A 20,892-nucleotide genomic window follows, 5' to 3' on the forward strand; every position below is an offset into this window, starting at 1 on the left:
GCGGTACCACATCCAACGACACAGCTAATTATTGTAAAGCCGGTTACATTAGAGTACATTAGAGTACCAATTAATTCTCTGTATCGTGTGAGGTCTTTGAATGGTTTTAAATCTCTGTTAAATTTTGAGTTGCAGTCATACAGTGTTATAATTGGATTGCAATCCACCATTCTGAAATTCTCTAAAACATATTTTTTTTGTTTAAGTGTTACTCCTTTCTTACTTTGGTTAATTTCTATTCTAAAGAAAAACCTAGCAATCTTTGATCTTCAATTTCTCAGCTAATTCTCTTTTAATTTCATTACCAGTTAGTTTTTTGAGAGCTCTTTTGTACTCCTTAAATTTTTCAAAAACTTCTCTCTTTGACTTAAGGAAAAAACCTGGAACCACCTATTATAATCATCTATTGATGTAAGAAGATATCTTGATCCACCGCTGAATCTGACTCGCATTGGTCCGCAGATATCTGAATGAACAATATTCAGTAACTACTTACTTCTTCCTTCTCTGTCAGTAAAGGGTTTCCTTGCTTGCTCACCTCGTTGACATTGTCACACCACATGGGTAATTTATCATTATCCAATTTATTACCGTGTACCAGTCGCTTTCTGTACAAATCCTGTACGCCTTTGCAATGTAAGTACTGTAGTTGTCTATGCCACAGGAAATTAATAGTTAAATATTCTCTCTTTATTAATGAGGTTCTGTTAGAGCATTTGTCAACATTGGCAACGTCTAATGCGAAACCCCCTCCCCTTAGTTAGTTAGGGTGAATTAGCTTTAAGTTACTTACTTTTAAGTCAGCTCGAGAGCAACACACAACGTTCAGATGCTCCGAGCAAAATAAACAGAAAAATCACAAACTTGGCAGTTTTACTAGTCCAGCACATACAAAACATTGGTTCTTCGAGCAGAAACTATTACACATACAAAACAGGTTCTTTCTCATTGAAAATGGTAATTAGAAGAAATACTTATGTACAGTAGTGCTAGAAATGAAACCGATCGTACCAAACTGTTATTTTTAGGGAATAATTTTGGCTAAATTCATTACTTATACTTACAGGAATTCCCAACTAAACACAGAATAACGCTCAATAAAACAACACATTGATTTGTTTTCAGAATAAATTATGATTTTTGTTTATTGGAACAAGGAGGCCTCTCCGGGCACCGATGCGAAGATCGTGGCCTAAGAGTTATTAACAAAGGTTTAGGAAAATAGAAGGGAAAACTAAAGAGGTACGGTAAAGAAAAGATGTCCCAAAGAGACGCAGAGGTCTAGACAGCCAAAAGACAAGGTCTCTTGTATCTGTCGGATTCACAGGGTTGGATATCATGCAAGCATGCAATCTCCGGATTAGAGTGTTGAAAGATAGATCTCCGGAGATTGAGGGCATGCTATTTTCTCTGAGGCTATGAAATATGAAAAAATATGCAAGAAATCCGAAAAAAGTACAAGAAAAAATCACAATCTATCAAAAAGGCTGAGGACTAAAGCAGGTACTTTCATTTTATGGAAAGTTTTCCATAGTATGGGCATACGTTTCAACTCATCTAACATCTGAGAATTAAGCATGTTTATAGTAATTATAATATTAGAATGGTGCTGTAGTTGTTTTTGCTTATATTTTAATCTGTAATTTATGACGGAAAAGGTGTTTCCTAAATAACTATATATATATATATATATATATATATATATATATATATCTGTATATTTTTCCACTGAATAATTGGAGGTTGAAAAAATTGGCAATGTGTCGAAACCATTTTATAACACCAAACTAGTATTAAAATATCGACATAAGTTAAACAAAGTAGTCTTATTTGTAAAGTTATGTTATATTTAAATATTTGGGAATCTCATTTATGGTCATCCACTGTAGGTTGAAATACAAGGATGAGATTGATTCGAAACAGTTCTACCATCAAAAATTTTATAACAAATTGAAAAATCATCACGATATTCCTTTGCTCTGTCAATTTGCTGAGACCGTGGATTAAAACGAATTATAAGAAAAGATATAACTGAACCACAATTTGGTGTTATATTAATACAATGTAAGAATCAAATCAAATTTGCTTGAGAGAAGACAACTTTTTTCTAAATTACATACTTCTGACATATGCCATAAAGAAACATAATTTGACATGTTATTTTATTTTTTGACAAACAATTCGTTGCTATTGAAACTTGAAAGTTTGTAAAATGTCACTCAGTCACACACCTACTCGTTTTATTTTGTAATTACAAATTAATTAAAATTTTATTTATGTGTTTATACATCAGGCTAGTTATCTTGTTTTCAATTCTATTCCTCACCTTATAATAGTTGAAACTTCTCTTAGCAGCAATCTATTCAGCAGCAATAAATGTCAAAGAGGGATCTGCAACTGATTTGATTTCAGTGACTCTCAGGGCTAGTAATCTAAACCTTCAGACGGTAAGTTGCTATTTTTGTAACTGTTTAAATATTTCACCTTTTTAAATAAACAGTAAATTCACGTAGTTGATTCTTTCAGCTTGAATAAGTGAGCGACAGATTTCAACTATGCACTGAATTTTTCTCCTTCACCTTTAGTTATCACCCTCAAACAACACTAATATACCAATCTTTCCATATTTGATAATTTTATGTCGCAAATTATTTAGATTTTTCATGTCTGGATGACAAGTTCAAATAATGTTATCACAATTTATAAACCAAATCATGAAATAGTAATTCACACTATTTCACAATTTTCTGGGAGCCTTGTATCCTATTAAGCAGTATTCTTCTAAAATATCTGTAATAAGGTATATCATAATTGAAATGAAAATTTATGCTCTTATAGACATTCAAGAAGTGAGACACAATTTACTTGCTTTACCTGTATGCTCCATACTTGCTTCAAAAATATGTTAATATCGTGGTGGTAACTCTCCATATGCGTTGGGATGTAGATGGAGTTCTTAAGATACTTTATTTAAATTTGCAATCTGTAAAAAGAAATAATTTTTGAGGGTATTGCAAAAATTATCTTCAAAAATTGATTGAATAAATCATATTGTAGAAGAGAATGAAAAACACAGTGACCAAAGATTTTTTTGAAAGAAGGAAAATAACGGAATCATTTTTAATTAGGGATGTCTCAATTTGATTATACGGCGTTGTAGTGCGTTGATTCAGTCAACCAAAAGGGCGGTATATATAACACGATATTTTACACTAAATACTCTCTGTACTCTGTAATATTGTATAACTTTGGTTAACTTTTGATATATATACAAATCGGGATTCTTTTTTACAGTTTCTAAGACATTTTGGTGTTTTGTTAATATATCTTATCTCCTAACTTTATTTAAGTGAACTTTAAATATAATTGGTAATATTTTGATACAGCAAAATTAAAGCCCACGGGAAATTTTCATGTGGCTTGATTTCCGAGAGTTTCATGATTAATTAACACTATTTGAAATCAGGGCTCTAAAATAGATATATTTCGTTATTAATGTAATTGTTACAATATTCCGCCTTGATTAACTGCAATAAATTATGTATCTAAGGGAATCCAAATTTAAAAAACAATAGAACACTTGTAACCTAGCAACTGTTATTTACAACTGTTCCCAAAACTTAATTTAAAATATTAACAATTTCAACATTCAAGAGATGCTGTGAAACTTTAGAACAGTAGGTGTCTCACCATTCAAAAAATCAACAACTACATACACGCCATTAATTTATTTCAGATGTAATTCATAAGGAATAACACATAATGTCTAAGGAAAGTCAAATTTGATGATTAACATCAGTGAATCAAATTTAAATGGAAAATGTGTGTGGTTTAAATTAATGGTTAAGACTTGAATAATACTATATAGAATAAATAATGAAATTATTTATTAACAATTTCTTAAAACGAGAGAATAAGTTTTTGAGAACTCTGGTTCTGTACGTGTGTTTTGACAACTAACTGTCAACTGATGTTGGAGTTATTTCATTTTGCTTGTTGGCCGATTTTATAAAGGCCTTACCAAGTATACAAAGTTGTTATTATAAATTCTCGAGATATTCTAAACACAGGATCCTATAATAAAAATCGAGGAGCTATTTTCCTGTCACAGTTAACTGTGTAGCATTCTGCTGATATAATTTAATTTACAATGCGAAAAAATATCTTATTCTTGAAAATAAAGCTTACGCTATAACAGAGTCAAGAATTGAGACGCAATTTACTTGGAAAATCATTTATTTAGAATACCGATCAGACATGTAGTAGATGTTAAGATTTTGCATATAGCATATAGGTAAACCAAGTAAATTGTTTGTCACCTCTTGAATGTTTATCTTTCTTTTCAGTTATGTTATACCTTATTGCACGGTAAAGTAGTTTTTCTAGAAAAATACTACTTAATATGATCCCAGGTTCCTATAATCGTGATTATAAGATTAGCAACTAAGCAGAATGAAAATACCCCAACATGCCCAAGTTGTCTAATTTATCAGCAAGTTGTCAAAACGTGCGTGGTGGTTACTAGCTCTCAAGAAAACGTTGAGACACTTAAAATATATATGCATTAAAGTAGATGAAAATTTCATCAAAATTACAAATGATAGAGCTAGATTGCAAATTTTTACACAGAAAATTGTCATTTGAATTTGTTTATAAATTGTGTTGTCATTATTTGAACTTGTCATCTAGACATGAGGAATCTGAATAAATTTTGACATAAAATTAGCAAAATTAGAAAGATTGGTATCTTAGTGTTGTTTGAGGGTGATAATTCAACCAAACGTGAAAGAGAGAAATTCAGCACCTAGTTGAAATTTGCCGCTCACTAATTCTTGCTTAAAGAATCAACTACGTGAATTATTTTTTGATTTAAAAAGGTGACATGTTTAAACAGTTACAATAATAGCAACCTACTGTCCGAAGGTTCCGATTACGAGTCACTGAAATCAAATCAGTTGTAGATGTCTCGACGACATTTATTTTCCGTCAAAGGAATACTGCCTGATAATTAACATGTGAATAGAAATTGTTTTCATTAACTTTATACTTAAATGCAGAAATATATTTTGCCACTAAGAGAGGTGGGGGATGAAATTGAAAACAAGTAACTTGCCTGATGTATATACACATAAATAAAATTTTAATTAATTAGTAATTACAAAATTAAACGAACATTTTGGAGTGAGTGTTGTATTGAGTGACATTTTGCAATCTTTCCTGTTTCAGTTGCAACGAAGGGAGATATGTTAGTCAAATAAGAGAAAATAACATTTATGTTGCTAAGGTTACGTCACCTTATGATGTATGTCAGCCTGTCCAATTATAGGCATCAATTAAACCTAATTCGAAATATGTGGTTTGGAAACACGTTGTCTTCTTTCAAGTAAATTTGATTTGATCTTATATTGTATTAATATTACATCAAATTGTGGTTCAGTTATATTTTTTGTTATAATTCTATTTGTTTGTATCCACAGTGTCAACAAATTGACAGAGCAAAGAAATGTCGAGATGAGTTATAATAACTTTAATGGTAGAACTGTTCCGAATCAATTTCATCCTTATATTTCTACTTACACAAAATGACTATAAATGGGGTTCCCAAATATTTAAATATAATATAACTTTCCAAATAAAACTACTTTGTTTACGTTTTGTGGTTAATTTAATTAATTTTAACCTCGAATTAGTTAGTGGAAAGAAGTACTTAAAAGATATATGCGACATAATTTATGAAACACATTTACTGATTACAGTACAGATTAAATTTTAAGGAAGAATTACTTCGGCACTATTCTAAAATTATAATTAGAATAAACAAGCTTAATTCTCAGATGTACGATGAGTTATAACGTAGGTCCGTACTATCAAAACATGGGACTCGAGATGACGATGTGTGGGACAAGAATTGAACTTCTATCCAATAGTATTTTTCTTACTACCTCGGCTACGCCTCGGGCAATATGGCGCGCAGGGCAGGAATCCCAAACTTTTTTCCCGTGTAGTGTATACTATTTTTCTTACTACCTCGGTCGAAAGGAAAATTTCGACACGAGGCGGATTCAGGTAGAGGCGTTACTTACCAAAATCGATACCTGGGATTTCGTTAATGGTGAAGTATCAAAGCCAGTTATATGTCAGGGTGACACAAAAAGTGAATCAGGGCCTAAAACGTGGATGTAAATAAGATAAAAAGGTAAATGCGGACATAATCCTATGCATAAGCCCATCGGACCTCAAGAGTATCAAAGGATGCGAGATTTCCAAAGACGTATGGCTTAAATTGGAGTCAATCCATGCTTCAAATGGACCGGCACTATTGGAACAATTATTTTATATATTTTATATATAATATTTATTTAAGTATAAATAAAATTGGATAACGATAAATTACCCACGTGGTGTGACATATGTCAACGAGGTAAACAATCAAGGACATCCTTTACTGACAGAGAAGTAAGAAGTAAGCAGTTACTGAATATTGTTCATTCAGACATCTGCGGACCAATGCGACTCAGAACCAGTGGTGGATCAAGATATCTTCTAACATTTAGGTGTATTTTCTCATGTCAAAAGGAGAATTTCTTGAAAAATTTAAGGAGTACAAAAGAACTGTCGAAAAACAAACTGGTAATGAAATTAAGAGAGAATTAGCTGAGAAATTGAGGATCAAAGAATGCTAAGTTTTTTTTGGAATAGAAATTAACCAAAGCAAGGAGGAGTAACACTTAAACAAAAAAAATATGTTTTAGAGAAATTCAGAATTGTGGATTGCAATCCAGTTAAAACACCCTATGACTGCCACTCAAAAGTTAACAGAGATTTAAAAATGTTCAAAGTCCCCACACGATACAGAGAATTAATTGGTAGTCTAATGTACTCTAATGCAGCCGATCAAAACTGGGGCTTTACAATAATTAGCTGTGTCTTTCTGACAATCGAACCTGGATTTGAGCCGCTTTTTCAGTTTCTTATTTCACGGTTTTTGTCTCTTAATAGGAACTTCTTCTGAAATGGAACTGGCGAAGTGCCGTGTGGTCCCAATAGGACTCTGAAGCACTCGAACTTCTTGCAGGCACGCTTGCTGTTTTCGCATTTCATGACCGCTAATTCAGTTATTAAATTGTTTATAGTACGAAAACCAAAACACAATTCAGTTGTTTCTTGGATTGGTAACCATGATTATGCGATTATTGCTTTCGCATAATATCTTGATTGGCATTGTCAGCACCAATACATTCCGCTGACTTGCCAAGACTCAGCGGTATATCTGGGTCACGCTTTACTGGTGTCAATAAACTATTGTAATGTTTTGTAATATCAGACTATAAATAAAAGCGTGACGCAGATCAAGTAACAGGACAGAAGTGTGTGAACTACAACAGAGGTCACGAGTCGCCCGGTGGATACCAGTGAACCCCAAGATGGTCCCTTACTTATTACTGTAAGTTAGACAATTTGTAATGTGTTTTTTCTATATAAGCTATGAATAAAATTGTATTTATTCTGTACTGGTGTTTATCTGAGCTACTCCCCAATAAGTCACGGGTGTGACAATATATTATAAATAATTATGTTATATATAGCTGTAAATCTTTCTACTGAATAATTGGAGGTTGAAAAAATCGACAATGTGTCGAAACCATTTTATAACACCAAACTAAATTATCGACTTAAGTTAAACTAAGTAATTTTATTTGTAAAGTTAAGTTATATTTAATTATTTGTGAATCTCATTTATAGTCTTCCAATGTAGGTTGAAATATAAGGATGAGATTGATTCGAAACAGTTCTACCATCAACAATATTATAACAAATCGAAAAATCATCATGATATTTCTTTGCTCTGTCAATTTGCTGACACCGTGGATAAAAAGGAATCGAATTATAAGAAAAGATATAACTGAACCACAATTTGGTGAAATACAATATAAGAATCAAATCAAGTTTTGCTTGGGAGAAGACAACTTTGTTCTATATTACATACTTGTGACATATGTCATAAGGAAACGTAATCTTAGCAACATAAATGTTATTTTATTTTTTGACAAACAATTGGTTGCTATTGAAACTTGAAATAAATGTCGACGAGAGATCTGCAACTGATTTGATTTCAGTGACTTTCAGGGCACGTAATCTAAACCTTCAGACAGTAAGTTACTATTTTTGTAACTGTTTAAATATTTCACCTTTTTAAATCAACAGTAAATTCACGTAGGTGATTCTCTCAGCTTGAATAACTGAGCGACTGATTTCAACTATACACTGAATTTTTCTTTTTCAACATTGGTTATCACCCTCAAATGATATACTAATCTTTCCATATTTGATAATTTTATATCGCAAATTATTTAGATTCCTCATGTCTGGATGACAAATTCAAATAATATCAACACAACTTATAAACCAAATCATAAAATAGTAATTTCTATTTTACAATTTTCTGCGTAAATATTGATTTGCAATCTTTGTTCGGTTGAAACTTATAATTAATGGCTTTATCATTTGCAGTTCTGCTAAAATTTTCATCTACTTTGGTGCATATATATTTTTGGTGTCTCCATATTTTCTTGACAGTATGCCTGTTTTGACAACACACTGACAACATCGAGAACTAAAGATGGAGTATTTTCGTTCTGCTTTTTCGCGATTCTGATCATAGAATGAAGGTATTTTATACTACCAAACATCGCGGACCCTTGTATCCTATTAAGCACTATTCTTCTAAAATATCTGCAATAATAATAATAATAATAATAATAATATCATAATTGAAAAGACAGTTTATGCTCCTATAGACATTCAAGTAGTGAAACACAATTTACTTGCTTTACCTATATGCTCCATACTTGCTTTAAAAATATGTTAAAATCGTGGTAGTAACTCTCCATATGCGATGGGATGTACATGGAGTTCTTAGGATGCTTTATTTAAATTTGCCATCTGCAAAAAGAAATAATTTTTGAGGGTATTGCAAATATTATCTTCAAAAATTGATTGAATAAATCATATTGTAGAAGAGATTGAAAAACACAGTGACCAAAGGTTTTTTTGAAAGAAGGTAAATAATGGAGCGATTTTTAATTAGGGATGACTCAATTTGATTATACGGCGTTGTAGTACACTGATTCAGTCAACCAAAGGGGAGGTATAAATAACACGATATTGTACACTAAATACTCTCTGTACTATGTAATATTGTATAACTTTGATTAACTTTTGATATATATACAAATCGGAATTCTTTTTTACAGTTTCTAAGACATCTTGGTGTTTTGATAATATATCATATGCCTAACTTTACTTAAATGAATTTTAATATGATTGGTAATATTTTGATTCAGCAAAATTAAAGCCCACGGGAATTTTTCATGTGACTTGATTTTCGAGAATTTCATGACTAATTAACACTATTTGAAATCAGAGCTCTAAAATAGATATATTTCGTTATTAATGTAATTGTCACAATATTCCGCCTTGATTAACTGCAATAAATTATGTATCTAAGGGAATTGTTCCTACAACTTAATTTGAAATATTAACAATTTCAACATTCAAGAGATGCTGTGAAACTTGAGAACACTAGGTATCTCATCATTCAAAAACTCAACAACTACATACACGCCATCAATTTATTTCAGATGTAATTCATAACACATAATTTCTTAAAAGAGTCAAATTTGATGATTAACATCAATGGATTGAATTTAAATGGAAAATGTGTAGGGTTTAACATAATGGTTAAGGCTTGAGTAATACCATATGGAATAAATAATGAAATTATTTACTAACAATTTCTTAAAACAGGAGAATAAGTTTTTGAGAACTCTGGACCTACCTGTACGTTTGTTTTGACAACTGACTGACAACTGATATTTCAGTTATTTCATTTTGCTTGTTGGTCGATTTTATATTGGCGATACCAAATATAGAAAGATGATATTCTAAATTGTCGAGAGATTCTGAACTCAGGATTCTATAATAATAATGACGGAGCTATCCTCCTGTGACAGTTAACAGTGAAACATTCTTCTGAAACAATTTAATTTACAATGCGAAAAAACATCTTATTATTGAAAATAAAGCTTACGCTATAACAGAGTCAAGAATTGAGACACAATTTTCTTAGAAAAGCATTTATTTGGAATACCGATCAGACATGTGTTAGATGATGATATTCTTCCAGGTAAATAGAAAGGAAGAATGTATGAATATTGAATGTGTTTCTTTTGTTTGATAAACAAACTGCCTTCGTTGCTATTGAATCCAGATTATGTACAAAACTATTTTTTGGTAAATTTACCTTCTAAACTTGTTCATTAAGTTATTGCGAAGAGCACAAAAAACTTGAGCAACTTTTATTTATCTTCTAAAGGGTTCTTATCCCATCAAATAACATTCGCAAAGTTCAATTTATATTGTGCATCACAATCTTCAAGTTTTGATTCACCACCACGATTTGAACTTTATTTTAAAGCAAGTATGGAGCATGTAGGTAAAGTAAATTGTGTTTCACCTCTTGAATGCTTATAAAGATTTTTTAAAATTTAAATTTTAAATACTACTTAATAGGATCCCAGGTTCCTATAATCGCGATTATAAATCAGCAACTAAGGCCAAGTTGTCCAATTTGTCAGCTCTCAAGAAAACGTGGAGACACTTAAAATATATATGCACAAACGTAGATGAAAATTTTAACAAAATTACAAATGATAGAGCTATTAATTATAAATTTCATCTGAACAAAGATTGCAAATCAGCAAATTGTACAGTAGAAATCACTTTTTCATGATTTTGTTAATAAAATGTGTTGACATTATTTGAAGTTGTCATCTAGAGATGAGGAATCTAATTAAATTTTGACATAAAATTAGCAAATTTGGAAAGATTGGTATCTTTGTGTTATTTGAGGGTAATAATCCAACCAAACGTGACAGAAAAAATTCAGTACTTAGTTGAAATTTGCCGCTCACTAATTCTTGCTTAAAGATTCAACTACGTGAATTATCTTTTGATTTAAAAAGGTGAAATATTTAAACATTTACAACAATAGCAACCTACTGTCTGAAGGTTTCGATTACGAGTCACTGAAATCAAATCAGTTGCAGATCTCTCGTCGACATTTATTTTGAATCAAAGAAATACTGTCTGTGATTCTGCAGATAATTAACATGTGAATAGAAATTGTTTTTGTTAACATTGTTAACTTTATACTTAAATGCCGATATATATTTTGTTGCTAAGAGAGGTGAGGAATGTCGTCTTTCAAGTAAATTTTATTTGATCTTGCATTGTATTAATATTACATCAAGTTGTGGTTCAGTTATATTTTTTGGTATAATTCTATTCGTTTGAATCCACAGTGTCAACAAATTGACAGAGCAAAGAAATATCGAGATGAGATGAGTTATACTAAATGGTAGAACTGTTCCGAATCAAATTCATCCTTATATTTCAACCCACACTAAATGACTATAAATGTGATTCCCAAATATTTATATATAATATAATTTTCCAAATAAAACTACTTTGTGTACCTTTAAGTTATGTGGTTAATTTAATATAAGTTTGGTTGTTAATAAATGGTTTCGACCCATTGTCGATTTTTTTAACCTTCAACTATTCAGTGGAGGTACTTAAAAGTTATATGCAACATATTTTTTTAGGAAACACATTTAGTGATTACAATACAGATTAAAATTTAAGGAAAAATTACTTCGGCACTAATCTAAAATTATAATTGCTATAAACAAGCTTCATTCTCAGATGATAGATGAGTTGAAACCTAGATCCACACTATGGAAACATTTCCATAAATTGGAAGTACTTGCTATATACAGAGATAGATATGTGGAACTCCAATGGAAACATTCTAGTCCTCAGCCTTTTTGGTGGAACTTTTGAATACGGTTTCTTGGTAATGATGTTTTCTTCTTTATTGTGATTTTTTCTTGTACTATTTTCGGATTTCTTAGATTTTTATTCATATTTCATAGCCTCAGAGAAATTATTTGCCGATGTCGTCAGGTTTTGTCGTGGCTCATTTCATCTTCATTTATATGATGGTAACCAGCCTTTCCATGTGAACGTAACTCCTCGTGCCCAACGAATCGTCGAAATACTTTAAAAAAGATATATAAAATTAATATTAAAGATTAATTTTATTATATATACCAATTTTATTTGTTTTTCATTTAATTTAAATAATTTAATTGTGTGTTTTAACATAAAATATGTCATTAATTATAAAAATCTTGAATACAGATGAAAATTATACTTACATTCAAATCCAATTCTTGGGCCACTAGAATCTTTACACCATTTGCCTTTTGCATCATACTTTAAGATTTCAATCTTAATTTATTCTGAAAACAAATTAATTAAAGTACTTATTCTTTGTTTAATTGGGATTCTTGTAAGTAAATTAATGAATTTAGACAAAAATATTCCCTAAAAATAACAGTTTGATACGATCTGTTTCATTTCTAGTATTACTATACACAAGTATTTCTTCCGATTATCATTTCCAATGAGGTAGGGACTCATTAATAAAAGCGAGAATATTTAACTAATAATTTTGAATTGAAGCGTAGAAGCAACTTCAGAGAGATGTGGTTCGTATGAAATAAAAGTTTGAACTGATTAAAGTTTGTTGGTAAACAAGTAAAGAAAACTTTTTGGTCTACCTGATTTAATGAACAAAATTGAAATTAGTTTATGACAACGAAAAGCAAATATCTACAAATAAATAACGAATTAATAAATAAAACATTGAAATTTGTTTATGGGAATGGAATTCAAATGTCTACAAATGAATAACGAATAGTTAATTTTATAAGCTCTTTAGAGAACAACTTAGGAAACTTAGTTTTTAATTTTTTTACATGTAGATAAAGTAGGAACATATTGCATAAAATTTCATAAGACACAATCAACCAATGATAATTGATGGTTTAAAGTGTAAACCTCAGTACTCATGCAAACATTATACTTACTCATCATTGGTCCAATTCACTCGAGGCAAGTTATGTTAGAATATCTAGACATCGTGTATAACGGTTGTGATGACAACGGAGAATAAAAACAACAGAAGAGCGTAGTTATTGAAACAGAGTTAAGTTGTAAGAGCAGAGTTAGTTGTATACAGCCCACCAATGTTGTAAGATAGTCAATAAGCGTTTTACTGAGTACCTTGCATTATCATTCCACGTCGCCTTGTAAGCAGGCATGTTCTAACTATTAACTTTTGTATTTTGACCTTAATGGAAACAAATACTTCCAGTGCTTCCGTGTCCTTTCGGTGAGCACAGGGGTGCGTCGTCAGGATTTCGAGAACACCTCCATAGGCGTATCCCACTTTGTGGAAGACTTCTGCGTTTTGGAGGTGTGGGGTGGCTAGTCGGAAGGAAGGCTTGGTGTTAGGGTTAGAAGTAGGAGTATATATGTATATATACATAAAGCATACACCACCTTCAAACGTTCGCACAAATTTTGTACTGCTGAGTTGATATCACTATCTGAAACATATGTTTCCGCTATGTTAGGACCATAGTTAGAATCTCCTGAAAATTTGATCCTTTTTTTTACAGATTCCCTATCATAAGGATTTTTGCGCTTCCGCTCTTTTTCATTACTCTGAGTACTTATAAATTTTTTTAGATTTTTACCTGGACTTTCATTAAAATATGATTTCCAAGGTTTTGTATGCCAATCTGAACCATAATTGTAAGAGAGGACGCTTAAATGAGCTCGTATTTGAAATGAATTTCTTTGAATCAAGTTCAATCTTTCTCCCATATTGAAACGAGCCATTATATTCATAAAAATTTCTGCTTTATTGTTGGTTTCTTTATCAAGAAGTAAATCAGCCTTCATTAATAATTGCTCAATAGCACCAAAAAGATGGTGATGCAGGCCAGAAGATATAAGTTGAGTTGTTCGATCATTAGAAACGTCTCCAGTATTGGTGCACAAATACTGTTTGCAAGCACTGTGATTACCATAAACGTGATATATTGAATTTCTAATATCGGCTCTTAGATTTTCTGGATCCTGTATTTGCGTAAATTGCAGATTGAACTGATTTATTTAGTTCATTAATAGTATCGCTTTTTAACGTCTTTCTGGCATCAACAGGGACCCCTTGAGTATCTTTTTTAATTTTGTAAAGGTTTTTACTGAAATTTTTTAATACATGGTTCATGCATTCAATTTTAACAACCTAAAAAGTATTGTGTAAATATTTGTAAAACTTATCTAACTATTATTTTATATTACAAGTTTACCTCGTGTCCATATGGTACCTTTTCTTTAATATTTTTAAAAACTGAGGAATCACCATCTGCAATAAATTTTAAGTATTTCAACCCATGCATTTCTATACTATTATATCCTGTTCCATTGAAGATGATGAACCGGACCAATTTTTAAAACAAATATGTGTTTTAGCAGCTTCATTATTGTTTTCGGCTCTAGCGCAAATACAACAGTATTTATTCCTTACACCTACGAATAATACTTTTCCTGTTGTTTTCCCTATTATAACAGCCTACAAATTATAACATAAAATGTTATTTGTTACATATCCGAATATATTATAAACTTACAGCTCCAGAATTTGCATTATACGTATGTCCATAGCTTCGTTTAGACCATCCTCCATCTAAATATCCATCAGTTATATATGGAATGCCATGTGAATCTACATGTCCTTCCTTAATTGCAGCTTCACGTTCTAATTTTCCAGCTTCTTCCAAAGCAAGCCATAATGATTCTTTCCATACCTATAATATTTCATGTATAAAAACAATAAAAATTTCAGTAATGGTACTATAACACACCTGATCCAATTCATTTTGAATTTTATAATACAAATTTTTAGATAAACATGGAATATCCATTACTTTCAATAATTCCATTAAATGTGCGTAGGTGCTTCCTACTGAAAATGTTCCCCATACAGCTGCTCTATTAATTTTGGACCTTGTTTTCGGATTTTCTGTTGAAACTGATACTTCTTTGTCACAAATGTTGCATTTTAAAATAAATGTGCTTCTTAACCCACATCGCACTTCTTTTAAATAAACTAATTGTCCACCAGTGCACCTCTTGTTGTGTTGTACTTGAATTTTAGTTGTTATATTTAGGAAGTATCTGATATCTACAATTCGATAACCTGTCAATGAATTGATTTCAGGAACAACTTCTATATCCAAAGGAAAATTTTCAATTCTAAAATAATACTAATTAAGTCGTCGCCGTCAGATATGGTTTCCAAAAAAGATGAATTTTGCCAATTTGAATAAAAACGTTCATATTCTTCATTTATTTCTGAAAACGTTTTTCTTTCACTTTTGCATGGGGTTAAATTAGACTTAGTTCTAACAGAACGTAACGGGGTTGTTGTACCACATGGACTAAGAGCTTCTTCGTTTGGACGTGAATTGAAAATATTATCTAGTATCTCATTTAAAATATATCGGGAACATTGGGTAGATTCTTTATAATTCTCAACTCGTTCTAAAAGTTTATCCACAATATATGATCCTATTTTCTCTACTTCCCTTTTTCTTTGTACATTTACTTGAACTTTTGATTTTTTTCCACGTCTCTTAGTCCAAGAAGCAAATCTACGCGTTTTCGGCATTTTCTACAATTAATATTGCTTTTATTTTATTATTGTATACTATTATATATAAATACATTATAAAATACAATGGTTCATGCTTCTTTGATTTTAAATTTCATAATTATGTGTCACTTGATATTCCAATTTTATAAAGTTAATTTAATTACATAAACTCGACCTTGGGGTGGTAATGCCATTCTACAGCCGACTATATACTATATATGTAATAAAAATTTAAAACTATGATATTTATATTAAATTCACTAAATTCGATTTGAAATAAACTAATACATTCTTCAAATAAATCATTCTTTATTCATAATTTCACTGGGAGAAAAACCAACAACAAACAATGAACATGGAATATAGATGCAACCAATGGAAAACCAAGGACACAAAAATATGAAATAATATCAAAATTGTGACATATACAAGTAAAAATCAATTAATTGATGACATGAATTAACAAATATATATACTAAACAATAATACAGCAATATAAATCAAAAATTGAATAAAAAACTTACCTTTAAGAGTTTACAATAAATTACACTTTGGCTCACGACTAAAATAGGACTAATTTGTTTCTTTGTTTGAAACTGTGACTGTTTCTTCAACCACCAAAACTGAACTAAAATTTCTGGCTCGTTTTAAATGTATACTGAATCGCACCCCTCTCCTTGACCACTTAACACAAGTACTACCCGAACAGAAAAATTCCATCCGTTTTGTTGATGTTATCACATTTCACTTAAATTTTGACACAAAAATACACGCAGGTCACATGCACTGGTTTGAATCACTCCTCACTCTAAGGGTGCGAAAGTAATTTTCGTGGCGCCAAGAGTATGTACTAAATGCAAATTTAGAGATAAGGTCACTATCCTACACAATCAAAATCGAAACAATAAGAATCGATTAAAGATTAACTTTGAGATCATTTTTTTAAATTAATAATAGATTGTAAATCGACATCCGTATTTGTATATCGTATTTATTATATTTGTTTATATGATAAAATGTGATTGGTTTAGAACTAACTATACGACACAAACCCCATTAGTAACTGTATACATTATTATACTTTTCATATATATTATTGTATCATATATTAATTTAATATAATTTTAATTAATAAAAATATATTAAGAATTCATTACTATTATAAATTTCATAATCTATTTATAACCAATAAATTCGTTATAAATATGAGATCTCGAGTGCGGTCCTGTCCCATGAAAAAAATTGTGCACACGAACGTTTTAAAACCGAATGTTTGTTTGATTTCGTGGCGGCACCACATTACGGGCTATGTTTTGTTTTGCGTCCTTTTCTGACCGAAAGTGCGATTCCTTGTCTAGTAAACGCCGCTGTTAAGTTAAACTAAGCAATTTTATTTGTAAAGTTAAGTTATATTTAATTATTTGTGAATCTCATTTATAGTCTTCCAGTGTAGGTTGAAATATAAGGATGAGATTGATTCGAAACATTTCTACCATCAACAATATTATATCAAATCGAAAAATCATCACGATATTCCTTTGCTCTGTCAGTTTGCTGACACTGTGGATTAAAACTAACTAAAGTTAAACTAAGCAATTTTATTTGTAAAGTTAAGTTATATTTATTTATTTGTGAATTTCATTTATAGTCTTCAAGTGTAGGTTGAAATATAAGGATGAGATTGATTCGAAACATTTCTACCATCAACAATATTATATCAAATCGAAAAATCATCACGATATTCCTTTGCTCTGTCAGTTTGCTGACACTGTGGATTAAAACGAATAGAATTATAAGAAAAGATATAACTGAACCACAATTTGGTGAAATATTTATACAATATAAAAATCAAATCAAGTTTTGCTTGGGAGAAGACAACTTTGTTCTAAATTACATAGAAACGTAATCTTAGCAACATAAATGTTATTTTATTTTTTTACAAACAATTGGTTGCTATTGAAACTTGAAATAAATGTCGACGAGAGATCTGCAACTGATTTGATTTCAGTGACTCTCAGGGCACGTAATATAAATATTCAGACAGGAAGTTGCTATTTTTGTAACTTTTTAAATATTTCACCTTTTTAAATCAACAGTAAATTCACGTAGGTGATTCTCTCAGCTTGAATAACTGAGCGACAGATTTCAACTATGCACTTTCTTTTTCACCATTGGTTATCACCCTCAAATGATATACTAATCTTTCCATATTTGATACTTTTATATCGCACATTATTTAGATTCTTCATGTCTGGATGACAAATTCAAATAATATCAACACAATTCATAAACCAAATCATAAAATAGTGATTACTATTTTACAATTTTCTGCGTAAATATTGATTTGCAATCTTAGTTCGGTTGAAACTTATAATTAATGGCTTTCAGTTCTGCTAAAATTTTCATCTACTTTGGTGCATATATATTTTTGGTGTCTCCATATTTTCTTGAGAGTATGCGTGATTTGACAACACACTGACAACATCGAGAACTAAAGATGGAATATTTTTGTTCTGCTTATTCGCTGATTATTTAATCGCGATACTGATCATAGAAGATCATTTTATACTACCACACATCGCGGAGCCTTGTATCCTATTAAGCAGTATTCTTCTAAAATATCTGTAATAATGATAATAATATCATAAATGAAAAAAAAGTTTATGCTCCTATAGACATTCAAGATAAAGTAAATTGTGTTTCACCTCTTGAAAGTTTATAAAGATTTTTTAGAAAAGTACTACTTAATAGGATCCCAGGTTCCTATAATCGTGATTATAAATCAGCAACTAAGACCAAGTTGTCCAGTTTGTCAGCTCTCAAGAAAACGTGGAGACACTTAAAATATATATGCACAAACAAATTATAAATTTCATCTGAACAAAGATTGCAAATCAGAAAATTGTAAAGTAGAAATCACTTTTTCATGATTTTGTTAATAAAATGTGTTGACATTATTTGAAGTTGTCATCTAGAGATGAGGAATCTAATTAAATTTTGACATAAAATTAGCAAATTTGGAAAGATTGATATCTTAGTGTTGTTTGAGGGTAATAATCCAACCAAACGTGATAGAAAAAAATTCAGTACCTAGTTGAAACTACGTGAATTATCTTTTGATTTAAATAGGTGAAATATTTAAACATTTACAATAATAGCAACCTACTGTCTGAAGGTTTCAATGACGAGTCACTGAAATCAAATCAGTTGCAGATCTCTCGTTGATATTTATTTTGAATCAAAGAAATACTGTCTGTGATTCTGCATATAATTAACATGTGAATAGAATATAGTTTTTGTTAACATTGTTAACTTTATACTTAAATGCCGATATATATTTTGTTGCTAAGAGAGGTGAAGGATGAAATTGAAAGGAAGATAACTAGCCTGATGTATACATAAATAAAATTTTAATTAATTAGTAATTACAAAAATAAACGGACATTTGGGAGTGAGTATTGGATTGAGTAACGTTTTGCAGACTTTCATGTTTCAATAGAAACGAAGGAAGTTTGTTTGTCAAATAAAAGAAAATAACAATTATGTTGCTAAGATTACGTCACCTTATAGCATGTCACCCTGTCCAATTATAGGCAAGAGTTATGGTTAATTCAATTAATCCTAATTCGAAATATGTAGTTTAGAAACACGTTGTCGTCTTTCAAGTAAATTTGAATTGATCTTGCATTGTATTAATATTACATCAAGTTGTGGTTCAGTTATATTTTTTGGTATAATTCTATTCGTTTGAATCCACAGTGTCAACAAATTGACAGAGCAAAGAAATATCGAGATGAGATGAGTTATACTAAATGGTAGATCTGTTTCGAATGAAATTCTTCCTTATATTTCAACCTACACTAAATGACTATAAATGTGATTCCCAAATATTCATATATAATATAACTTTTCAAATAAAACTACTTTGTTTACCTTTAAGTTATGTGGTTAATTTAATATAAGTTTGGTTGTTAATAAATGGATTCGACCCATTGTCGATTTTTTTAACCTTCAACTATTCAGTGGAGGTACTTAAAAGTTATATGCAACATATTTTTTTAGGAAACACATTTAGTGATTACAGTACAGATTAAAATTTAAGGAAGAATTACTTCGGCACTAATCTAAAATTATAATTGCTATAAACAAGCTTCATTCTCAGATGATAGATGAGTTGAAACCTAGATCCACACTATGGAAACATTTCCATAAAATGAAAGTACCTGCTATATACAGAGATAGATATGTGGAACTCCAACGGGAACATTCTAGACCTCAACCTTTTTGGTAGAATTTTTGAAGACGGTTTCTTGGTAATGCTGTTTTCTTCTTTATTGTGATTTTTTCTTGTACTTTTTTCGGATTTTTTGGATTTTTTTTCATATTTCATAGCCTCAGAGAATATATTTCCCGATGTCGTCAGGTTTTGTCATGGCTCATTCCATCTTCATTTATATGATGGTAATCAGCCTTTCCATGTGACCGTAACTCCTCGTGCCCAACGAATCGTCAAAATACCTTAAAAAAGATATATAAAATTATTAAAGATTAATCATATAATATATACCAATTTTATTTGTTTTTCATTTAAATTAAATAAATTAATTGTGTGTGTTTTAACATAAAATATGTCATTAGTTATAAAAATCTTGAATGCAGATGAAAATTATACTTACATTTAAATCCAATTCTTGGGCCACTAGAATCTTTACATCATTTGCCTTTTGCATCGTACTTCTAGCATTACTATACACAACAAGTATTTCTTCCGATTATCATTTCCAATGAGGCAGGGACTCATTATTAAAAGCGAGAATATTTAACTAATAATTTTGAATTGAAGCGTAGAAGCAACTTCAGAGAGATGTGGTTCGTATGAAATAAAAGTTTGAACTGATTAAAGTTTGGTGGTAAATAAGTAAAGAAAACTTTTTAGTCTACCTGATTTTATGAACAAAATTGAAATTTGTTTATGGGAACGGAATTCAAATGTCCACAAATGAATAACGAATAGTTAATGTTATAAGCTCTTTAGAGAACAACTTAGGAAACTTAGTTTTTAATTTTTTCACATGTAGATAAAGTAGGAACATAATGTATAAAATTTCAGAAGACACAATCAACCAATGATAATTGATAGTTTAAAGTGTAAACCTCAGTACTCATTCAAACACTATACTTACTCATCATTGGTCCAATTCACTCGAGGCAGGTTATGTTAGAATATCTAGACATCGTGTATAACGGTTGTGATGACAACG

At 30.5% G+C, this 20,892-nt stretch overlaps 1 long non-coding RNA gene across 1 annotated transcript; it reads right to left on the minus strand.

Moving 5' to 3' along the window:
• Window positions 1-11,311: 11,311 nt before the first annotated feature.
• LOC126264225 (uncharacterized) lies at window positions 11,312-19,840 on the minus strand. The gene is made up of 2 exons (XR_007546989.1): window positions 19,641-19,840; window positions 11,312-11,613 (listed from the first exon to the last, which is right to left on the minus strand). It is a non-coding gene; the product is annotated as an uncharacterized LOC126264225 (long non-coding RNA).
• Between the last annotated feature and the right edge of the window lie 1,052 nt (window positions 19,841-20,892).

The sequence above is a fragment of the Aethina tumida genome, chromosome 1, assembly GCF_024364675.1.
Source record: "Aethina tumida isolate Nest 87 chromosome 1, icAetTumi1.1, whole genome shotgun sequence".
In the NCBI taxonomy this organism is placed as follows: domain Eukaryota; kingdom Metazoa; phylum Arthropoda; class Insecta; order Coleoptera; family Nitidulidae; genus Aethina; species Aethina tumida.